This window comes from Pteropus vampyrus, unplaced genomic scaffold, assembly GCF_000151845.1.
Source record: "Pteropus vampyrus isolate Shadow unplaced genomic scaffold, Pvam_2.0 Scaffold311, whole genome shotgun sequence".
Classification (NCBI taxonomy): Eukaryota; Metazoa; Chordata; class Mammalia; order Chiroptera; family Pteropodidae; genus Pteropus; species Pteropus vampyrus.
In genome coordinates this window covers 2,554,450-2,556,983 of record NW_011889092.1, presented here as the reverse complement: position 1 = coordinate 2,556,983, position 2,534 = coordinate 2,554,450, and positions in this window count along the sequence as shown.

The window sequence follows — 2,534 nt, the reverse complement described above, 5'->3', positions numbered from 1 at the left end:
GTGCAAGAGTCCATTCCTGCTATAGTAGTCTCTGTCTTTCCTGAGAAGGTCGTTGTACATCTGTTTATATGTCGTCGAGAAATCATAAACCACGGGAAGAGTGGGTGTCGGGCCTGGGAGCTTCACGCAAGATCCAGCTCCGAAAGACCGGACACTGAACCCTTTCTTCCTGAGGATGCTGTGGGCTTCCATGCTCCTGTTCATGTTACTCATACACACCACAGCCAGCCTGAGCGGGAATGAGGGCATGATGACGGCCATCCGAAACTTAGTGACACAAGTGGGCGTCAGCGGCTGCCGGGACTCTGAAGCCAAAGGGATGACCACCCAGCTACAGCAATTCCAACCAGCTAAGTGTCAAAGAACAGGATCCGGGCTTATATTGAGTCACCTTGTCCGAAGTGAGAGGAGACTTCCAGGACTTCTGGATTGATTGGATTATGATAATGAACCCTCACCAGAGAACCTAATCTAATCATGAGAACTAAGTGATGAAGACAACTGAAAAAAATAATAATAATCCAAACTCAACAGAGATGGTGCCACCCGGTGAGGAGGGTTTTGAATTTAAGTTAGCTCTATGGTTTCTCTGAGTAATGAAACTGCGAAGTTACTGACAGTGCCTAACCTTCTGTGTAACTGGCACACCCTGCGCATCCTGAAAACATTTCAGGACATCTAGGCACACACCTTCAGATGCTTCCCTGAGGGCTAAGGTGATCCACGACAAGTGCATGGTCAAGACCAAGGACTACTGCTCCTTAGCTTTGAGGATCTGGCGACTATATACATACCGTGCGTCAGAAAAACGAGAACTATGTGGGCTCGCGCCCCATCCAGTTGCGCAAGAGCATGTGGAAGGGTCGGAACCCGGATGTGGTGCGCTAGAAGCAGAAGAATTTGGGCCTGAGATGGGGTCTGTGGCCTGGCACCCCCTCCCACCGGTCCAGGGGCTGGCTCCTCCACACGGTTCTCTTTGGAAAACCCTCAACTATCCACCCATCCACCCATCCTCCCCAAAACCAGTTTCAATAAATTTGGTTCATGTCCAAAAAGAAAGAAGAAAAAAACAGACAGCTCAATATTTATTGACAGAAATTCGTAGAATATGGTTAAATCCCAGTACTTGAGATCTGTCTCCTCATAGGAGTTTACATTATAGTGACTAAGAAGTTAAACCTCTTACTCTATGAATATGAGAATTGTTACTGCTGGTTTGCTTCAAGTTGGCGGCACTGAGAGTGTTTCAACAAAGAGAATTATTAAACTCTAGCACATGATATTTCATCAAATTGCCTCATTAGAGTATCTCAATTGAAAATAGAAATGCTAATAAGAAATGATTGGATTATTCAATATTAAAAAACTCATTTAAGCAAATATGGGCAAATATCTCCTAGAGATCTTGATTTCAATACTTTTGCAAATATACCCAGAAGTGGGGCTCACTGCATCCTATGGTACTTCTGTTATGAATTTTATGAGGATTATTAATTCCAGTATCAATCAAAATCTATAAATTGAAAATCAATAAAAATTATATTTGAAAACTGTTCTAAAAACTTTTAAGAACAGTTTTATATTTAAAGAAAAACTGCATAGTACACAGTTGCCACCAACGCCACATCCTCTATTATTAACATTTTACCTTAAGCAGAAACATTGCTATAATTAATGAACTAATACTAACACATGATATTAACTATCATTCCTGCTGTATTCAGATCCCTTAGATATTTTACCAGATGTCCTTCTTCTATTTTAGGACCCCATTCAAGAAACCACATTGCATTTAGTAGTCATTTCTCTGTAGGATGCTCTTGGCTATGACCGTTTCTCAGACTTTTCTTTGTTGTTGAGATTCTTGACAGTTTTGATCAAGTATTTTGTAGGATGTCCCTGAATTGGGATTTGTCTGATGTTCTTTTCATTATTATACTGAAATTATGAGACTTGGGGAGGAAGACCATAGAGGTAAGTTGTCTTTTTTTTTTTTTTTTTACCTTTTCCTTGTATTAGTTTCAGATATACAATATAATGACTCCATATTTGTACATATTTTAAAATGATAGCCACAATAAGTCTAGTAAATGTCCAACACCATTCATAGTTATAAAATTTCTTTTTTTGTGTGATAAGAAGTTTTAAGATTTACTCTCTTCACAACTTTCAAATATGCAACGTGGTATTATTAACAATAGTCCCCTTGCTGTAATTATACCACATAACTTATTTATTTTACAACTAGAAGTTTGTACCTTTTGACACCCTTCACCCATGTCATCCACCCCCAACCTGTGGCAACCACCAAACAGTTCTCTGTATCTATGAGCTCTTTTTTTGATTGTTTTCTTTCTCTTTTTAGATTCGACATATACATGAGATCATATTGTCTGTCTCACTTATTTTACTTAGTATAATGTTCTCAAAGTCCACCCGTGTTTTCTCAAATGACAAGATTTATTTTCAATTATGGATGAAACATATTCATATATACATATATAATTTAATCCATTCATTCACTAATGGACGCT